General features: G+C 40.7%; 1 protein-coding gene across 2 annotated transcripts in view; it reads right to left on the bottom strand.

Moving 5' to 3' along the window:
- DISP1 (dispatched RND transporter family member 1) overlaps positions 1–21,632 on the bottom strand; it is a 74,550-nt gene that overhangs the window by 36,443 nt on the left and 16,475 nt on the right. Inside the window, exon 1 of one of the 2 annotated variants that reach the window (XM_032184564.1) lies at positions 5,598–5,640. The exons of the other annotated variant lie outside the window; for it this stretch is intronic. The gene's annotated coding sequence lies outside the window, so the exon portion shown is untranslated. Of the gene's footprint in view, positions 1–5,597; positions 5,641–21,632 lie in introns of those variants that run through there. 2 annotated transcript variants of the gene reach the window in all.

The following is a 21,632-nucleotide window of genomic DNA, read 5'->3' as shown; positions in this document are numbered from 1 at the left end:
AGCAACATTCCAAGTTGAAATTGCAAGGCTTGCATTACAGACACTGAACTTTGCAGAGACACAACACAAAGGTTAAGACAGATAAGCGAGAAAGTTTCTAACTCATTTTCTTCTCTGTTACCTTTGCCGAGCGCTCAGAGCTAAGCCTTCCCAGCCAGCTGAGCTATTTAATTGCCTGAATGCTAATTCTGAGCAGAAAGCGCTCTGCACAGAGGAATGCTGCCCCCAGCAGCCCCCCTGCGCAGGATCTCCCCGAGACATAACTAAATCCTTCGCTGCTGAAACAAAAATTAATCCCGCGCTATTTGTTCTAGATCATGTGCGGAGTCAGATTCCCTGGGAAGTCACTTTCATTTAGATAAGCAGTCAGAGCAGGAGAATATGCTGCTAAACAAGGTGATTTTTCCCGAGTCCAATTCCACACATTCCTGCCCGATACCCCCTCCCGGGGCCAGGCAAGTCAAGCCCATTGAAGACTTTTCACAGAGCACAGAGAGTAAATTCAAGTGCTTGGCTAAAGTTTGGTTCAGCCTGAAGAGATGCATTAGTCATGTGAAATGGCGCTGTGTTTGAACAGTCAAGTTTTGTCGCAAACTGGAGGCAGCTTCAAAGGCTGCTGGAGTGGACGAGAGCAAGACAGAGGGACAGCGAGGCAGAGAAAGCTCCCATTGAGTCGGCTGGCAGCATTTTAGGAATTTCTGCCTGATTGTTTTCATTCGCTCGTGTAACAGATTCATTGCATGGTGGTGTTGTCGCATTTCTTTTTCTATGTTAGTTGGCCTAAATATCATTATTTGAGACTGCTGGAAACTGCTGAAAGTTACAGCTCTGCAGGCTATTATTGTAATTGAAAATCAGGTATGGAGATCCTGCAGATACCGAGTCCTTGGAAATGAAAGACCACATTCTTTTTGCTTTAAACCCAGGACATCTGTGCACGCAGCAATTGAGATAACACTGCATAATTTTTAGTGGCTGTTTCGAATCACTTCATGAAGGAATCACTTTACGAGGTGTGCCTGCAGCACGGAGATGCAAGTGTTACAACTCACACCCTTGGGAGCTGGTGCTCTCCGTGCAGAGACATTCGCAGTGTCTGTGCTGCTGAACACCAGCACAGGGATTATGACTTCAGTTTCAGACAGCACCACAGCCTGCATTTAATGCGATGAAAAATAAAATGCCTTATTTTCAATGGACGTAATATCTCCCTGCATCTTTTTCAGTTTAAACTCAATTTTCAGTAAATAGAACTACAGACACTAGTAAATTCCAAGAAACGCCAGAGATCACCATCAGCAGTACAACACGAGCGATGTAACTCTGCCTTTGTTCCCCTGGTGAACAGATCATCCATGAACTATTTCAAGCTATAAAAAACAATAACGGGTTAAACTGATTCTTCCTTCATAAGCAGTGAGAAACACTTGAGCTCTACTCATTTTCATCGAGTCTGATCAAGACGTAGAAGTATCTGCTCACCCTGAGCCTCTTTCCATGCTCTATTGAAGTCAGCAGAACTACTTTGTATGCTTAAGGCAGCCACATAATTAGGTGTTTTATTCCAACAGACCTTAGAATTGTTGCTCAAACTAATTCCCAAAAATTGGTTGAACTGCTTGTTTTCATTTGCTTTGGTAACTTTGTGTTCTGCTTTTTTTTAACGAAATGTAAGATGGCTGATGTTACTTGACAAGTCCAGTGTTACCTCAATTCGTCTTGCCCATTTGAAGGTACTATAAATTATGTCCTGTGATATTCCCCATGTCACGCTTCATACAAGTGTGCTGCACCACTGGCACCAAAATTTCACCAGCAGTTGTTGTATCTCTGCTGTGTTTTGTCTCAGCTACCCCAACTGCAATGACTGGGAACTTACTGTGAAACGGAATGGCCCAAGGAAACAGTTAACTGAGAATCTCTCCTTTAGAGGATGCACAGATAGGGAAGTTAAATGCACTATGTAAAACCAAAATAAGAATTTATTAACATGTAGACTTGGGAAAACAAACCTCTGCATCCAGGGAGGAAAAAAAATGGAGCAAGAGTACTTTAGAACAGTCTCTGAGAATAAGGGTTGTAGATACATTGTGGATATAACATCAGTTTTAATATATACAGCCCTACTTAACAGAAGAATACATTCAATTAGAAAAAAGCATAAACCTTGATGTTTAATATACTATACTTGGTTATCCATCCTTCTCTTCACCCCTCCAGCTGGAGGCACATTATTTTAAACACAAATGTGTATTTAGAAATTATACCAGCTGGACTGCTAGGGAAAGAAAAGCAGGATTACCCACTACTACTGGATGCCTGATAACAGTAACTGCTAAGAAAGCATTTCAGCAGTAAGTTTGGAAGAGTGTCATATCTGGAAAGTACCACCGTCTGCAGAGGCAATGTGACGTAGTGACAGTTTTATGGAGTAATCCCTCTATTATTTGTAGAGCTAACAACGAACACAGCCTACATCTGCCATCTGTATTGTGAGCCCTTCAGGAAATAAAGTAATGCTGTACCATGCGGGAACTATGTAGGATTTGGTGTTCCCTAACTAGCGTGTTCATTTGAGACGTGGATTAAGTTCACCTGTTCCTTTGGCTTCAAGTGAAAGATTTTTTCTTCACTTTAAAGACTTAAAAAAACATTGGTTCAACAAATCCCATCTGGACTCATAATGCCTGCAATTGAGAATGACAGAAGTGCAAGTTCAAGAGGGAATGATGTAGTGGAAATTTAGTATAGCCTAGCATATTAGTATAGATAATGTATAGATTGTTAGAAGATGAAAAAAGTTCACCGTTGTATTTTTGGTATTTTTAACCACTTAAGATACGTAATCTAAAACTCTGCATCTTGCACCAAAATAAAACCAAAGAGTTTTATAAAACTATTTTCTTTTCATTTAGGGTAAGACAACTGAAGGCTGTTTTTAAAGCTATCAAAAGCCTTGCAGCTCTACCCAGCAGCATGCCACCCAGCCCACCAAACTGGTCTGGGTTTTCTGGCCCTTCCAGCCCTGTCAGCCACAAAGCACAACGGTTCTGACGTGAGCTTATGTCTGGAGGGAAGCCGGGGGGGGGGCAGGAGTCTTTTCATGTCAAAAGTTCATCTGAAGCAGTTTCACTCCAGAAGCAGTGCGTTCTCGAAATAAGCAACGTTTAACAATCCCACTGCTACCCATTAAGTCTCCTTCCAGATGAAATATTATAACGGGCTTGCAGTCCCTTAAGCAGCTACAAGTTTTTTCATGTGGCAAATGGGTTGTGCAGTCCCAGTGTAAACCCTCTCCAGCCTGGGTTCTGTGCCAGTCAGTGCACAGCCACCCGAAGGAGGGCTTTCTCCTCCTTCACTTCACCAGCATTCCTTGCAGCTTTGCTTTTTCTCAGTGTTCCCAGAAGTAACAGGTGGTGCCTGGTATTTGATATTGGTTTTTATGGGAGACGTCTAGTTATCTATCACCGCAGTGTTCTTTAGCAAGACAAACAGCTTTTTAATGTTTTATGGTTGTTGATCTCCAGTTTGGCTCTCGGCTAGACATTTTTCAAATTCTCCAGCTCTTACTCCTATGCATTCGTATGTGGTGCTTGGTTTCTCTCAATACCCTGCCTCCTGCTTTTCTATTTCAGCTGTTAACCACTGTGTCTTCCTGAAAAGCTGTCGCTATACAAAATACAGACACTTACTAGAAAACAAGCACTCTCTGTCCTTTCCACTTCGTTTTCAGGAATTTAAAGCATATTTTATATATACACACATATGTAAGTGTTTTTATCTTCTGGAACAATCTCTAAACCTCACCACGCAGGTTTATGTAATATACTTACTAACAAACCTACTCCACTTTGAGGATCGATACAATGCACTTCCCATTTTTGAGAAATGCAACTACGGTCAGTTTATTTGCAGAGCAGTCTATAAATATAGATTTTCTCAATGTCTCCCTGGTAAGCAGATTTTCAACCACCTAAGCATTTTTGCCATGCAGCAGTAGTTAGAATACAGTTGTGAAAAAGAAGAGATTTGCAGAATGGAAATTTCTCCTCCTCCATTTTCATTTTGACTAGGTTTTGAAACCCAGTGATTCAAAAAAAAAAGTTAATTCTTCCATTCCTCCCGACAGCTTGACCTGCTAAGAAGCCGTCCCGTCTTGAACCTGAGACACCAAGATTTCATTTCCTGCATCGCAGGCTGGCTCAGGAATTGCAATTCCCGTGACAGGGAGTTTCCAGATGTCCCCATGCCAGCACCACAGCTCACGCTGCAGATGGGCACTGGTGAATCAGTGTTGCCGAGCTGGCACACAGCATGACCTCCCCCACCAGCTGTGGGGGAAGGAGCTGGAAAAGGCTGCCGACGGTGGGAAAGATTTTGCAAGGGCTTCAGAAATACACTTTGCTTTTAAGCTGAAGTTACTTTTCCTGGCACAAACAGTAAAACAATATTTACAGAAACCATTTGCCAAGCTGTGTGTAAAAAAAAAAAAAAAAAAAAAAAATCAATTGCAGCGCTTTAACTACAAAGTTGCTCTAAAGTCAGAGTTCATCATGAAGATAATTCAGCTATCGGTAGAAGTAACAACAAGGAGCCCTGAAAATTCTCTTCCACAAGTTTTGAGCAACCTTTAAGTTTCATTAAATATATATGCACGGGGAAAAAGGAAAAAGATATTAAGAAAATGAAAAAAAGAAAGCTCCACATACGTAATCAGAGTTTTGGAAAGGGAAAGAGAGAGCTACAGACAGACATGCTTAGAGAAAAACACCGTAAGAAAGGAATGCACAGCTCTGGAAAGCAGGTATACCTCAGCATGGTTTAAGAGCGTGGAAATCTGTTAAAAAAACCCAAGCATTGGTTACAACCGGTAGGCTCTCATCACACTAAATCTTTCTTACTTGATTTACTGACTCGCCATTACCATGTGAAAGATATTTAAGTTTTTGTAGCTGCAAATATTCCGAACCAAAATAGTTCTGATTCAGTTTACAAAGAGAGGGGAGAAATATGCATCCTTCTGTATGTAGAAGGTATCGGTTGTATTGAAAACCTTTTTTTTATTTGTAGTTGCTCTTGCTGTGAGATTACCATTCAGAATGCTATAGGATAGCATAGCAGAGACAGCAAGAAATGCTCTTCGGGCACAGCCGGGGCTGCTCGCTGTCACCCCCTGGGCACGCTGTGACATTCCGCACTAGGTTAGGAAAACTCCTGGCCGTCTATTTAGAAACAGGTCTTTTGTTCTCCTGGTTGCAGGAACACCCGTCAGGGCTGCCACCGGCGCTTCCCCGCACCTGACGGCAGCACGGAGGGGCTCCCATGCGCTCACCGGAGCCGAGGCCCAGGGCCGGCGGCACACCTGGCCGAACAACACGGCTCGGCGGCCCCGCAAGCCCAGCCCGGCCGCGGTTTGCTTCGCACGGCTGCCTCGGTTTTACTTCAGCGCAGGCAGCGCCCGGCACGGGTCCCTGCATGTCCCCCATAGCGCAGGGGGCTGTGAGGGACAGAGCAGCGGCTCTGCGCACACAATGGCGAGCTGCACCCGCGCCCTCCCGCTCCCCGCTCCCCGCCCGGCCCCTCACGCCCGCACTTACCGCCGGGGAGGCTGAGGCGGCCGGGCGGCGAGCGGAGCGGAGCTGAGGGCGGCCCGGGGCGGGCAGCGAGCAGCCGGCGGCCGCCGCGGCGCTGAGGGGCCGGGCCGGGGCCGGGGTGGGGGCGGAGCCGGGGCCGGGCCCCCCGCGGGGCGAGGCCTCCCCGCGGCCGCCGGCTCCCCCGTGCCCGCCCCGGGAGGCGGCGTTGGGCCCGGCGGGGCCTGCCCGGAGCCGCGGCCTCCGCCCCGCCCGGCCCTCGGCAGGGGAGCGGGAGCTGCGCCCGCTGTAACTTTAATTAAAGAGGTTTCTGGGCTGGCCTCGGCCCCTCCGCGACCTCCTCAGATAGGTTTGGTGGTGATTTGGAGCCCCTACTGCCATGCCCCTATGTAGGAAGCAGCGTGTGGCGTTTGGAAAGGGCTCAGCGTGTCACTGGATGCACAGGGCTGTAGCACCGGGAGCTTTAAAAACAGTGGTAGGGGAAATGCCAGGGGCAGGCTGCAACCTGCTCTACCAGGGTACGCTCCTAGCGGCTGCAAAGCCTCAGATGTTGCCAGGCAGCTCCCATTTTTTCCTCAGCTCTGGGCATCTCTGAAGCAAACCTCAGAACTGGCATCCTCCTGATGCAGATCTTACAACCCCGCCACCCATCACTCTGAAGCAGGTCCCAATCCACTCAAGGCTGGCTTTGTTGAAATGCCCTCTTTTCCCTCCACTTGAATACAGGAGCCCTGATTTCAGGGTCAGGTTGAGCTGGTAAAGCAAAGAACACAGGTGTAGGAAAAGCAATTTCACGTTCACAAGCATCTTTAACCTTTGTAAAGCATGCAAACTGTAAACCAAAAAAAAAAAAAAAAAAAAGTCTTACTGAAAGAAAGACTGGGGCTCAGTTTCCCTCACAGTGACCTCAGGAGCCCTGGTCCAATTCGGACACAAGAAAGGTCCCTCCGGCTCATTGGATCCAGTCTTAAACAGGTGGTGAAAGACTGCTCTGCTTCCCCACTGTTTTGTTTTTTCCCCCTAAAAAAAAATTGCCTTCAATGTTGCTTGCCTTTCTTGCCTTCAAAAATAATTTTACTGGCATCAGCTAACCTTTCTCCACCCCCCACGCCCCATGGGGATTGTATATAGAACATTTTTTCTGATGTTAATGGATTCTCCCATAGAAAACTTTCCACCAACATAGAGTAACTCAGTGCTAATGATGCAAGACTGTCTGTACAAGGAATTCATATTTATTAAACAAAACACCAACACTGAAAGACATAGCTTGAAATCAGAGATCAAAATGGAAGTAGGACTGCAGGACGGTATTTACTTTCTGAATATCCGAAATACATAATAATTGCTTAGAAGTATCACAAGAATAATCTACTGGACAAAACTACTTCTCCAAAGTCAAACTTCTACAATTTTTTCAAATCTATATTAATGAAGTTCGTAATTATGCAAATATTACTGTATATCAGTTCACTGCTGATACTGTATCATGCCTAATTGCTAACTACCTCGAAGAAGTTACAAAAGGGTCATTAACGTTTTCTCACTGTCTCAATATCTGGGAGGGAGAGTACTCCAGAAATCCAAAGGATCACGATCTATTAAAGTTCTAAATATTTTATGTACTACACAAAATAGCATTAGTATATCTTGGCTCATCAACTTTCTGCAAGCACTTTGTTCCCCAGGATGATAGTAAAGTGAAAATATGATGTATGTTCATAGGTTATGCTTAATAAAATGTTTCCTGTATGAACTGGATTTGAATACTTTATCATATATTTGAGTTACAGACCTAGTCAATAGGTCTTTACAGCATCTGAAAGGCAAACTCAACACTGTGAAAAAATCTTTTCTCCATATACTACACTGTGCCCCTAGAACCTTGTTTAATGCCCACCAGCACACTCCCAATTTTTGGCATCTTCATACACCCTTCATCATCCACTTCTGTGCTATGTTAATGTTGCTGCGTGTCCCTCTATGCATCTCCAGTGACATCATGTACTTACTTCATCACTTGCCAATGAATGATCAGGAAATAAAACCAAGCTCTGCACCATGTGGAACACAGGCAGAGGAAAAAAACAGGGGAGGTGGAAAGGATGGAAGAACTTAGGATGATTAAAGACAGACTGAGGATGTCAGATTTGATCTGAGGAGGCCCAGAGAAGATAAATGAGTAACACCGTGCCATCCACCATCTGGAAATGCATAGATGCATAGAATCTACACAACGCCTGCAATACTAATTCAGTCTTGCTTTAAGTCAACATAATGCTCCTCAACCCACCAGGAAGTTCTTACCTATCTAGGTATCTGTCAAGACATTTTACAAGCAACAACTTCTATCAAATACAACAAATTCTCAATTCCTTACCATGCACGAATAAGAAAATGAACAAGAAGTTTGACTGAATTAATCTTCAAGATGGTATAAGTCGTATAATTATATAATCTCTTATAATGTTATCATTCCAATCTCTTATCAATCTAATCATCTCTTATAATGTGCCATAAGGATCAGTTAAAAAAACTGTGATTTTAAAGTAATGTTTTTCATTGTATGCTAAACTTCAGTATAAAATCAAATACTAATGAAAATAGTAATGTAGATCCCAGAATGTACATCCTTCAAAAATTAAATTACTGTTATGAGGATATCCACATTAGTGTCAACTGAATTATAGTATAATATATAAATATATATATAAATATAATATATTGTATAATATATAAAAAGATAAGCCTAAAGTGAATTCTAGCTTAGACTTGTATTTACAAAGCATGGCTGAGCCTGTGTTGCAGGGTAGGAAGTCTGATCACTCTTCTATTCAAGCAAGCTACAAGGAGCTGGCAGTCTTGATCACACAATTCTTTCCTGAAGACATCGGGCAAGGCCAACAGGCACCATCCCCTCCTGCTAGCTTGGGCTGCCCACAAGCAAGAGCTGCTACTGAGCTACCACTTTTCCAACACTGAAGCCTCAGCTGTTCTCTGTACCTTCTCTTGGCTGGATACCTTCACATGCCTCCGAGCTTAACATGACATTAATCACAGATGTGTATTGTCACAGCAGGCTCTTTTAGAGAGATTCAGAAGAGGCTGAAGGACTTCGACAATGTTAAACTTTAATAGGAGAGCTGGTGGCTTTTTCTGGGTGCTCTGGGGACAAACTGATGCTGGATTATGCAAGCGCTCAGGGAAAAATCTTAGAGGCTTTTGAAATCCTTGAAGGCCAGACAGGGCACCACAGGTGCTGCAGAAATTCTGCTGAATTGCTAATAAATTGGAGGGAATAATGGAATAGAAGAGCTAATTAGAGGTTAAAATGACAGCACTAGTTCTGTATGTGGTACATGCACTCCACAAGCATTTTATTACAGCTACAATGATTTTTTTATTACAATTCTTATCCATTTACAGAATTTCCTGACTAGTGATTTTTCTTGGACAAAATATTCGCTATTGCACCTCAGCTGCTATGGTCTGGCACTGCAGACAGCAGCTTACCAAACAGCATTTAAAACAATCAACACCTTTGGGAAAGACATTATGGAGCCAACCCTATACTTTTCATAGTAAAACCCTGTTCTTTTCACACTAAAGTATGTTTTTGTGCAACATTTGAGGTAATACTGAAACGGCATCAGCTACCTTAATTATTCAGAGGCACACATTGGGAACTTCCAGATTACAGCACTACCTAGGGGACATGCCAGGAGCACAGTACTCAGGAAAATAATCAGTCTGAGGCAGCTTGACCCATCAGAGATTACTAGATCAGCTCTGGCCCCGTCATACCATACAATTTTGCAGAGATATCCGACTGCCTACACAGTGCTCCCAAGTGCTCTTAGGTCAACCAATTATGTGGCAAAGAAACTGACTTGTAGGGCTGCAGTCCCAGACAAGTGTGATCGCTTCTAGACCTAAACTAAGCCTAAAAACAAACAAACAAAATAAATAACTGTGTTCAGACAGTATTCCTGCGATGGAGACTCAAAACTGGCATTGTGAACAGACAGCAGAGCTAACTCACCATCTGTGCTACCCATCCACAGACAGAAAAAGTATTTTAAAGAGAAGAAGCAGACAAGTGAAAAAAGTACTTAGATCTGTGGGTTTCTTTGTTTGAGATACAGGATGAAGGGGATGAAATTCAAAGTACTAAGTATAAGAGCTCACTTCCTCTTATGCTGGCATTGTTCTATGCATTTTATTTTTCCTCAGGGGGCAGAGGAGATAAGCTTTGATATAAATATAGGTTGCAACATAAGCAAAGTGGATTCAGTATCATCATATCCCTACAGCTGAAGCTTTAAGTACTGAGCCTTCCCTTCTGACTGGTAATTCCACGAGGATGAAATACTGTCTGATCAATAGATGACGTGAAGTAAATTGTCCGTCCTTCTCCAGTTTCCACTCATCCCTGAGTTCATCACTCTTTCATAATTGATATGCTTAAGAAAGGCTGAGGAGGAAGTGAGTGTAGACAGCGAAAAGCTTTAAACCCAAAGGGGACAAGGGGAGATGTCAGATGCTGTTGCTGGAGTATGGGGGGTGGTTCTTGGGTGTTTTTAAGCTTTCAAGATAAACAAAGAACTTCTGACTTGTAACTGTGTGTGTGTGTACGTGTTCGTTCTTGGATGTTTTTACACTTTCAAGATATCAAAACTTCTGACTTGTAATTGGGAGATTTGAACTCAGACTACATTCTATGAGAAAGATACCAACACATCCTTTCAATATTCTGAAAACTGGATGCTTAAGGTCACATCATCTCAAATAACACTGAAAGTCAAAGCACAGAAGTAAATTTCTGGGGGCAAAGAGTGAGTTTCATTGTCCATAAAGCGCCTAGGACAATATCATCTCAGTCCCTTGTGTAATTAAAACGTCAGTCCAATATGATATTGTAAACAAAGTGGGATTCTAAAGTATTTTTTATTGATTTTTTTTAAATGTTCTTAAAGTAGAATGGTGACATTTTCCAGGCTTCCCTCCCCCCACTAAAAAAAAAAAAATGACTCACTAGCAATAACTCTTAAAACTCAGTATCTAAATGAAAAAAGGTATTCACAATGTCATGTTACAGCTGAAGTTTATGAGATGTAAAACCGTCTAGTTCTGTCTACTTACAGACTAGAAATACTAACATGAATTAAGTTATTTTTTATTAATTAAGTCTTTTACTTTGCATGTTTCCAAATCACCACACTTGCTCTGAATTGAAATATGTATCTGAGGCTCCAAAATAACTTAAGTCCCATATAAACTTACTAGCTTCTGAAGATTGTGCGATAAGTCCCCTACACTGACATGAGCATTTAAGCCACTTATTTACACCACTAAGAGTTGTGTATTAATCATGACAGATTTAATACTCTCAAAATGCTTTAATATGGGAAGTTCACAAGCTAATTGTACTACCATCTGAAAGTTTCCAGATAGTACTATGAAGACATCTTGTTCAAGAAGTACAACCACATCTGGAAGCAGAATTGGAGATGCATATTTTCTGATTTATCTAAAAACTTACAATGTTTCCGAGAAATTTTTAATAGCTTGTCTTCAGTTGTACAGTTTTATCCCATAAAGAGAGCTCTAATAAGTTGCACTAAAATGCAGCTGCATAAACATGTTTACACAGTTCCATTTTCTCATCCACATTCCTTTCCCACAGGTGTACCTTTTCCACTACGAACTGCACTGAAGTGTACCTTACGTAAGTGCACACATGCAGAATGTCACTTGTAAAATAGGCCAGGCTGACCACGGAGGGAAAAACTAACAGGATACTTTATCTGAACATAAAATACACATGTGACATAAGAAGTAGTACTAATTCCATCACTCTCACAACACCAGTATTTAAATTACAAGCACCATCTTGGCATTGCAGTGAAAGTCACTATCACAATATAAATTTTCCCAAGTGACAGAAGAAATGCACTTTGCCAATGTTGTTACAGTAATTACTACATTAACTTGTCTGTAATCAAATAACGAAGCACTGCATTTTTCCCATCATTTGGGAGAATCCATACAGCTGTAGTCCATAAAATGTTTCTCCAGTTAAAATAGAAATAGCAGCAGTAACAACAGAAAGGTTGCTTTTTCAGATTCATGTTCTTAGTTCAGGGAACAGCAAGGTATTGAAATTAAAAGGATTTTTTTTTTAAGAGGTAGCAATTGCTTTTAACATAAAGACCATGGTTTTGCAGTCGTCTCACGGAAACTAAAAGTGTAACGTTAGTATTTATCACAACTGCAAAAGTATTGCTAATTCATAAACACCAAGATAGCAGAAAGTTACTCAGCCAATGAAAATAGAAAGGTACTTACTAATTTAAGAGCAAATTTGGTTATTGCAGTTCTGAAGTATTTCTCCCACCTATTGAAATTTTAACCTAGTGTGCTGTTCCTTTGCTTAGTAAAAGGAGAGAAACATCTACAAACATATTGATTTTTTTCCAAAGGATTTTCAAAAGGAATTGCCTAAACCTTTAAATAACATAAAAAAGCTCCCTCTCCTTTTGTACACAACCTCTATCACACCTTCACCTTTCCTCATTAGGAAAGTGAAATAAGCGCCGAAGTTTTCTCCTTCACAAAAAAAAGATCCAAGTGTTTTGAGTAAATGAATATTGCTGGAGCCCATAGAGAAGGTTTTATTTGATGTGAGCTTTTCTGACACGCTAATGAAGGCCTGACAGACAAGGCAAGAGAAAATGTTATTTGAGCACAAACTCAATGTTTGCTCACTAGACCGCTTGCCTTTCAGAAGGTTACCCAAACACAACTCATGCAATGTGAAGTCAATCTTTTCTTGCTGTCTTTTGGCAAACAGATGTGAGCCTGGGAATTTCTCATACATTCAGATAAATCGAGAACCAGACCTTTCACTGCACCACCTTCATACCTTTAGAAGATGTCAGATTTCTCTGGGACTCTCTGATTTCACACTGTTTAGACTAAACCCCAATTACTGCCTATCATACACAAGTCACATCAGTTCCAAAGCTGCTCACTAAAGTTTGAGACATGTTTGAGACATTTTTAATCTGCTTTTCAACGTTGGAAACCTTGAGACAAGTCTAAACTATGAAACATCCATGTAACATTTTTCTACATGCTTTTTCTAATGCTATCTATTCCTCTTAATATTACAACGAAGGATGTTGGAATGTATCTTAAAAACCTGATTTGGTGTTTTCTGTAGCAGACAGATTCCCTGGAGCCAAACAGTCCTGAGCTACATTCTTGTCAGTACAGAACTGCACTTGTACACCCTCCAGATCAATTCTCTACTCAAAAAAAATACTTTGGAAAAGTGCAGGGTATACGAGAAATTGCATTCCAATTGTATTACAAACCAATAAATCTAATTTTTCCATATGATGCCATTTGACAAACTCCATTTTTATATTGAAGATGTCCAGTTTTGACTGGGTATCAACAATGATGTACTTGCAGACTTCTCAAACCCAATGACACCTCTTGAGATTTACATTCAAGTGAGTATGGTTAGATAGCTATTTTAAGATTGAATTCAAGATCAGGCTTCAATTTGATTACTTCTCCTACAGTGTCTATGATGTAAGTGAATTGGTGACATACAATACATTGCTTTTTCCTGTGACTACAGACTACCCATTTAAAATGCATTATACATGCTCTGTTTCTAGGAGATTTGTCAAAACAGTATTTGGCTCTAATGATTAGACAAAATTGTCATATCACATTAACTCTCTTCACATAAAAAATAAGGAATCAGAAGGGGATTAGTTGCTGAAATATATTTATGAGTATTGTTTCTTTCCATAGCTAGGGTTTGAGGAACATGAAATACTCCAGGACTCTGAAGCAACAGGGCTGAGCCTGGCCTTCTGCACAGGAAACAGGGGTATGGGAACTAAGAGACGACTAATAACTTTTGGTCATTACAGAGTAAAACTGTGGAGAGCTTTTTACACTCTGGCAAGCCAGAATGGCTGGGTATATGCCAGCTGGGTATACGCCACAGCTGCACAAAGTCACCACCAGCAACCCACCTCCAAATCCAGACAGACAGGCATACAGCAGCTGCTGAAGACTTCTGGCAGCCTCGTGGTGCAGCAACAGCTGCAAAGCAGCTCAGCAGCTAGGAGAGGTTTGGTCCCTCTGCAACTCTCTCCCTTTCAGCCCACTTAATTGGGCTGCGTACCAGTCCCAGGGCATGGGCACTGCTCATTTTAATAAAGCTAACAAAGCTGTTTATTACTCTGTCATTGAACCTATATATAGCAGTGTTTTAAGTATTAAAACCTGAATAATTTTTTTTTACAATTTTAAATCTTATTTAACAGAACAGACTTGTTTAGTCTACAGTATTTAACAGTCACCAGTCAGATCCTACTTTAATCTGAGCAACATCACATCAGGTAACTCACCTTCCCTGCAAGAACTGAGGGCCCAACCAGGTACTGAAAGCTGACGAGCAGCAAGAGGAAGATCACCCTGCTTGTCAGAAGATACTTATCTTTGTATACTATGCCCTTTCCAAAACAACTTCTGTATAAATGTACCAGGGATTTCTGTAAACTGAGAAAAGTGAACCAAAGTTTGGACTAGTTGATCCAAGTGCAGAGCAAATTGTTATTCAAAAAGCAAGAAAATATCTGTCCCAAAGAGTCTGCTTTGGAGACTAAGATAGAAAACAACCTTGAGGAAAGCATCTTAATCATTTTTGGATGATTTGTTCTTCATATTTGTTTCATACATACTTATAGTTTCTTCATACTTGTATGGCATATCCACTACACTTTTTCTCACCACGAATAAAAGGCATCACGTGGATCTGGTAATAGAAGAGCCTGCAATACCCACCAGTGTTCTTCCTGGTTTTCCGATACAGCTAAGAGACATAGGGCAGGACCAGCACCAATACGTATGGGAAATGGAAACAGGCTCCTCAGTTACTGGCATATAAACAAGGAGTGAGAGCAAACCACGCTTTTCATGGGGGTATGGCACAGGGAAGGAGGGAGAGAACGGAACCAGAATGCTCATGCTAAGTTAGAGCAAGAAATTGTAAAGCTAGGAGATAATTTGAAAGGCAAGAGCCTGCCTATCATGCTAACATGCTAAAACACTCACCCTTCCCTCCTCACAGATTATTTTTAATCCCAAATTCAACTCGCCGCATACCTGCACAAGCACGTTTGCTGGTGTAAGGACAGTGACCATTAGGCAAGAATGACCAGCAAGGGGGGTTAATTTTTTCAGTGGCACCTGCTCAGTGGCTTTGGTGACTGAGGTCCACTTAAAAGCATACACGCACACAGTGTGTACACTATGCATACAGTAAGAGCAATAGCTTTAGAGTTGATATTTTTCACTTAAACTTTACGTGCACTTTTGAGCAAGTTTTTAGTAAACAATGCAACTATAATGTGACTGCAAATGGAAAGGATAAAGATAAGCAAGAATCACAACTACTGGCTTTAATTTTTCAGTAAAACAAGTTACTGCTGAGCTAGCTTTGAATTCTCACAAAGTAACGAACCAAGCCCAAAGGGCTGTGTTTCAAATGCTAACAAACTGAAGGTCCAGTCCCCTACATGCAGGGATTCCTTTCCTTAGGACAAAATGGAGAAGAACTAAACTGTTCACAATCCAAGTCAATACTAAAAATAGTTGGGGCACAATTTGTAAGGCCACTGAAAGGATTTTACACCTCATTGCTTCCTTGTTGAGTGATTGCACTTTCCCTTTCAAAGCTCAGCATTGCAACAGCTCAACAACAGCTCTCTTACATGACTTTTCTTCACAAGTGTGGCATTACCATCCCCTGGCACAGCTACCACGAACACCAACCAGAAGCATCAGTACTCTTCAGACCACCAGTCAGAGCGTGATTAACATGGTCAGGATTCTTGTTCACATGACGCATTGAAAAGATACCAGCCATCATGAGCCAGTTTGCAAGGCCGAGTGAACATGTGAAAACAAGTGGTATGGGTAAAAATCACAGCACTACAAGGACCTCCATCTGAAGTCATACAAGAGACGTGTGCTGTGTGTTACTGAGTTCTGTACAGTACCTAAGAAGCTCCCCACACTTCAAAAATAAAAGAAAAGCTACCTCCTGTTACAGTTACTACATTCAACCCCCTTATATTTTAAGATGGAAAGAAATATTCCCCTCAGGGAAAGGGGCCCAGCTCATAATTTCTGGATTAAAGCCGTTGCTATTAGCTGCAGGATGAAATTATTAGTGACAGGTTCACTGAATTACCTCTTTACAGAGGTCACTAGAGCTTCCTAGAAACCTAAAACTGCCATTGTAAATTTAGCTAATAACAAGTAAGCTTTTTGAACTATCAAAATTAGAAGTAAATATAACAAAGACCCTGTTTTAACACCCAAATTTAGTCATGCACTGAAGTAAAATACTTTCTCATTTCTGTTCAAAGTTACAAACTGGAAAATACGTGAGTGTTGGCATGTGTCACTAGTAACTCGACATTTTACATCTACAGATGTGGACACAGAATGCATATTGGTTTTCAATATGCTCATTTCTGTCTTAAAATGATAAAACAGATCAAGAATAATTTCTGACAAGAACTGCAGCTTGATCGGCACATATAGAGTAAGATTAAACAGAAGTTACTTTTTCGTAACTAAGAATTTTGCCTGATGAAATAAAACAAATATATCAAGAACTTGGAGGGGAAAAACATCTACAACATCTTACTTCCATTCTGCATTCATTAGTGCCTTTCTAAATCTTTGCACAATTATTTACAAAGCACCTTGGACAGAAATTGTTCAGCCCATCATTTTGCAGGCTTTACTTAGTTCTGTTTATGCTTGCAAGACTGCTAATAAACTCTGCACTGTTTCATGTAAAATACATACACAGTCCTCAAAGTACAGCCTGTGTTTCCTCCCTCACAGGTAAGTGACCTCATTATTGGATTACAAAGTCCTGTTTCTTTTGCTTGTGCTCTCCCTCACCCTGGTCCTACAAATTTTGCTCTCCTAATTGTACAAAGGATGCCCCTGATCCCAATCCAGTGAACAGCTGAATAGTCAAGTCTCTGCTGCTTGGTGAGAAACCTGAGCTAGAAGTCCTTCAGGTGGAATTGGGCATAAAATCCAAGTCTCCCTTGTTTTGGAGGTGTATATGGTTGTTTATAAGGTCATATGGAAGTGTTAAAAGGCATTCAGAGGCACTACTTTTGCAACAGGACTTGGACACTGGAGCACTGGTAGGAAAACCACCAAGCACAGCCTCTGCTCTACAACACGACAGTATACCTGGCTGCTGACACTTGAAGGGTATTGAGTGATATATCTCCTTACCGCAAGCTCTCCACTCCTCCCCAAAACCCCCACATGATGAGCACCTTTGTCCCTGTTGGTCCCCCTAAATTCTGACATACCCTGTTGGATGCAACCAAGAATCTTTAGAGACGATGTTTTATCCTAGATAAAAGCATTTTGGAGTCCCCACTTTTAAAATAACCACTTTTAATTCCACTGGTTCATAAGACTGGCTGGTAAAATGTTGTTGCAGCTGAATTACTGGGGAAGAAATGCAACCCTCCCCAAAATGGTCACGGTAAATCCCACCTTACAATGAACATCCCCTTTGCTGTCACAACTGTCCCATGTTCATTACCACTGAACAGGAACCTATTGAAGTTCTGATAGTTCCACATGCCTTATGTAAATCTAAAGTGTGCTCTTACTCATCAGTGAAAAGGTAATGTGCAAAGATACACAAATCCCACTGACCTTGGTCACAAGATCTCTGAAGTACGACCAAAATTCAACTGTTGTTGTACAGATCCTGTCTGTAGAGTAAACTTTGCAGTCAAGGCTGAACTACCACAGTGTGCAGAACTCAAAGTCTAAATTCAGTTCCTTTTCTAATTGCCCTTTTTTCTGCTTAATATTTTAAGGGACATTGTTTAAACAATTAATACATCTCATGCAGTAACTAAAGATACCCCGTAAGGGAAAGTGTCTGGAAAAGTGCTTTATTAATCAACTGTGAGACTCACCATCACCTTTTGTGCATGGCACATTTGTTTCTGAACAAATCAGGCAAACAACCTCTTCCCTGCTGTGCCAGTTTCCATATCGCTGTAGCAAAGAAAACCACATTGTTAGTTTACCTCCTAGCACCAGGTTTAGCTCTTCAGATCTCTAGGTTGAGCAAACGACCTTACTGAAATAAGAATGAGTTGTTCCACTGTGGAGAATTTAAGAGTAAATTCAGTAAGATTCAGGCAAAATGGGACAGACACTTAAATACCAAAGTGTGTTACTGCCACAAGAAAGCAACAAACTTACAGATAAAAAATAATCATAGAAGTAGGTATCTAAGATACTGAGAAACTCAATGTCTGAGCTTCCTTATGAAGTCCTGGAGTGGTCTAAATTACTCTGTTACCGATATTTCACTATAGTTGCATTCTGCGGGTCTAGCTCCCCTTGCAGCAACTGTCACCTAAATCTCTGCTAGCCTTCAAGACATTAGGTGATCTGCAATTCAACAAACTCTGTCAGGGGCTGCATTGAATTACCTACCATCTGGAAACTGTAAAAATCAAAATTATATTAAGGGTAATGAAAAAATATTAAAGCACAATGGTAAAGTTTGACAGCCTTCCAAGAGAATTAACTAGAAACCTGCCTCTTCTGATGCCCCACACTGCTCGCTGCGATACAAGTGAGAGCTATGAGCCCTGAGGCATCAGAAGACTGAGTAGGGTCTCCTACATGCAGACAGTTGTCAACCAAGCACCTTGAAGATAAACTATTCCTTTATGGAAAGGAATCCACAATTTTTTTAATTTTAACTTCTAAATCAGAACACCTTAAAAAATGAAGTTTCAAAACATATAAATTCTTTGCAAAAGTAGTTACCTTTCTCCAGCCAACTTTATGGTCTTTTTCTGAAAAGAAAAAAAGTGTAGTTCAAAATGAAGTTAAAGGATTATTTGGAGTTGTCTTGCATAAACACAAGCCAAATATCAGCTTAAGTTATTATAATGGTTTTTATACGGGCTCATAAGTCACACAGCAGATTTTGGCAGAAACAGAGCTCAAGTCTTTACAACATGCATGTTCAGTTATTTGAACATAGTGCCAGAAGTTTCCCAAAGATAAGTTAAATATACCAGGAAAAATGTTTTTAATATCTGAAGAGTTACTCAACCTGAACCGAATGCATCAAGATAAAGAAAACATTTTTCTCTCTATTCTGAGGACAGACGAATCTTGCTGCTCAATATCTAACAGCTGCTTCAAACAACAGATGCTGGAAGTTCTCTAGGACTTAGAAATCTTTTAGAGTATAAAAGACTTCACAATCTTAAAAAGAGTTTCTGTAACAAACTTACAGTTTCTGTGCTGTAGTTCTGATTTTGCTCTGCTTCATTTATTCGTTCATGCTACAGCCTCTGAACCTGATGCCCAAGAAGTACTCATATCAACAATAGCCGTCCATAAAACTTGTTCACTTAACAGTACTGGCCTTAACTCCATGAAATACCAGCTCCCGTGGCTTGTCACAGAGTAACTGAACAACAACATGCTCTACACTGGCAGAATCAAAAGAATAAAAAGATGAAGAATTAGAAATGCTTCCCTTTCAAAACATACATCTTGCCTGGGAAACTGCACTTGATTCTACATAGCACAGTTCTGCTTATTCCTTAATCCAAAAATGAAAATCATAACCTTTAACCAATTTACTGAAAAGCTTTTTTTCCTACCCACAATTTAAGCCAAATGCATCTCAGCACTGGATCCCAAACTTTAATTTCCTTCTACTTCTGCTATTGTTATGCCAGCACTTTAAATATTTACCCTTCCCAGATTCCTAAAATGGAAGGAGACATGGCCCTTTTGTAGTGCAGATGATTTGCACAGACCACAAGTAGTGGAGAAATTCTCACGCTTTCGTGGGAGGGAACTGGATTTAGAGGACACTTTGTTCATGACAGGGTAAACTAATCTTTAATAAATTTCAATTGAAGGCTCTTTCTAACAGAGGGATTATGTATACCTTCCTTCCTCACATACAATGACAGGCATTGAAGGTATTAATAAACATTCCTTAGAGAACTGAAGAGCCACATTTTTCATAAAGCGTAGATGCGAGTCAATTGCATTTGTATCTGGAAACACTTAGCACGAAGCTGGTGAAAAGTTATTTTACCATATATGCCATTTCAGTTTATCTTCAAAAACACTAAACTTATTATAAATAAGGACTCGGTAGAAGTAAAAGCTGTACAAAAAATAAGAAACTAAATGCAAGCATTAAATAACAAGAAAGAGGAAAAATAAGTTCCTGTTTCATGGCTAATGAATGTTTTGGAATCTGCAGAGGCAGCTTAGCTACTGCTACCAAGGTGGAAAAACAGCTAGGTCTCTGCTGACACCGCAAGCATTCAAAGCTATCTACAGGAGAAATGCTCCATATCCCATTTATTAAATCAAATCTAGCATCTAACAACAGTAAAGCTACAGTAAAATCCAAAGGAGAAGTAAACAAAGGATGCTGTGGAGTAATACGAGACAAAAACAAAGTCAGTCTTCCTTTTCTTCTTTTGTAAGCACTGAATTACCTTCTACTTCACAGAAGTCTGTTGCTAAGGCGTTTATTCCCCCTGCTGCAATGTAACAGAACATACAGAAGACTAATTAAAGCCTGCTAAAGCCATTGCTCATGACATCTTAACTGAAACTGAATACAATTTTAAAACAAAGAATGCTATAAAATATTGATAGATGTCAGGTTGTGCTTTAACTAAGAAGAAATCCCTCCAGAAAAAAATTTTTATCGCTGAGCCTCTTCATTATCCAAGTAAACATTTCTTTGCATCTCTATTCCATAGAATGGAGTTGGATTTTTCTTCCCTCCGTTAAGGCTGCAGAGAACTTGGGGGATCAGAAAATCAATGAGATCATGACCATAGATCCCAGAATTCCCCAAGGACATATACAAATGGAAGCAGTAATTGACATGGGGAAATAATAAAACAAACAGCAGTTTTCTGCAGCGGGTGGACATACCATTCCTTACTACCCAAATCTGAGCACTACTGGTGTCGGAGTGCTCTGTGCTGGAAGGAATCTGCATGGCCAATTCAGGACAGAGAAAAGAAAGTAGACTATCAAAACCTGCTCTTCCATTTAATGGAGCAAAACAACTATGGAAAAAGTTAATTTCTGTGAAATCTGCAACAAAAAAAATCAGAGATGGTTGCCGCCACCTAGCCTATTTCACACAGCTCTGACACCCTACACACCTCTCTCCGTACTCTCCAGGTAGGGCACCATTTCTTTCATTTACACATTCCTTTGGTTTTTTTTTTTTTTTTTTTTTTTTTTTTTTTTTTTCTGAACTCCACCTGTCATTTCTGTGTTTAAGCCCTTTGTTATTAGGAAAAATAAGCAACAAAGTCTTCAACTTGGCAGTACCAGAAACTCAGAAGATTAACTTCTAAGCAGCAGCCTTTAGATAAGGAAAGAAAAATCTTTGCATCTGACCTGGAGGCAGTCTTACTCTCTGCACAAACACCATTTGTCATCTCAAAAAGCTTACATATGCAGGATGGTTTAAACCTGTAACCAAGAACATCCTGTGTACGCCCAGGTCCTCTGGATTCCAGTGACCAGTCTCACCCCCTAATCATCACAGTGAACTGCACTGCATTTGCATCTTCCACAACAATGAAGTGTCAGTCACCATAAATCTCACTTACGAGGCACGTCCTGAGTTTGGAAATAGCTTTAACCTAAATTGGCAAACTCTGTATCCTCCTAAGTGAAACAACTAGCAGATGAAATCAAATTTTGTTAGTGCGATTGGGGAGAAACTAACATTCTAAGTAGTCATTAAGTCTCCCATCCTCCCCCCCAACTGACTTCACCATAAAAATATTCTAGAAAATTGTTTCTAAATTATTCTCATTCAATTGGTTACAATACCATTACCTTTCACCAATTCCAGTCAGCTACTTTAAACTG

The sequence above is a fragment of the Aythya fuligula genome, chromosome 3 (assembly GCF_009819795.1).
Source record: "Aythya fuligula isolate bAytFul2 chromosome 3, bAytFul2.pri, whole genome shotgun sequence".
Classification (NCBI taxonomy): domain Eukaryota; kingdom Metazoa; phylum Chordata; class Aves; order Anseriformes; family Anatidae; genus Aythya; species Aythya fuligula.
The sequence above is the reverse complement of the archived record's forward strand: the minus strand, read 5'-3'. Positions and strand labels throughout refer to the sequence as shown.